The 422-nt window shown below is 32.2% G+C and overlaps 1 non-coding gene across 1 annotated transcript; it reads right to left on the bottom strand.

Moving 5' to 3' along the window:
- Positions 1 to 226: 226 nt before the first annotated feature.
- On the bottom strand, positions 227 to 333 carry LOC114007869 (U6 spliceosomal RNA). Its single transcript, XR_003549452.1, has one exon. It is a non-coding gene; the product is annotated as a U6 spliceosomal RNA (small nuclear RNA).
- Between the last annotated feature and the right edge of the window lie 89 nt (positions 334 to 422).

Raw genomic sequence — 422 nt, 5'->3', positions numbered from 1 at the left:
AGTCAAGATACTGCACAGTTCCTACACCACAGGTATCCCTCACGTTTTTCTTTTATAACCCCATACCTCCCTGTTTTCTTTAATACCCCCATCCCTCCCTGCCACTTCCAACCCCTGTCCTATTGCTAATCCCTGGCAACCACTCATCTAATCTCTATTTCTAAAATTTTGTTATTTCAAAAATGTAATTAAAATGTAACCCTTAGGGTTTGGAATTTTTCACTTGAAAAATACGGAACATTTCATTAATTTGTGTATCATTTTTGCACAGGGGCCTTGCTGATCTCTGTACCATTGCTATTTTACTGTATGTGTTGATGCCAAAGTGAGCACAATCATTTTATTTTATTTTTTATTTTATTATTTCATTTTATTTTTTGGAGAGGTTTTTTTTTTTTTTTTTTTTTTTTTTTTTTTTTTTT

The sequence above is a fragment of the Tupaia chinensis genome, unplaced genomic scaffold (assembly GCF_000334495.1).
Source record: "Tupaia chinensis unplaced genomic scaffold, TupChi_1.0 Scaffold000248_1, whole genome shotgun sequence".
In the NCBI taxonomy this organism is placed as follows: domain Eukaryota; kingdom Metazoa; phylum Chordata; class Mammalia; order Scandentia; family Tupaiidae; genus Tupaia; species Tupaia belangeri.
Note: the sequence above shows the minus strand (reverse complement) of the source record. Positions and strands in the feature narration are given on the sequence as shown.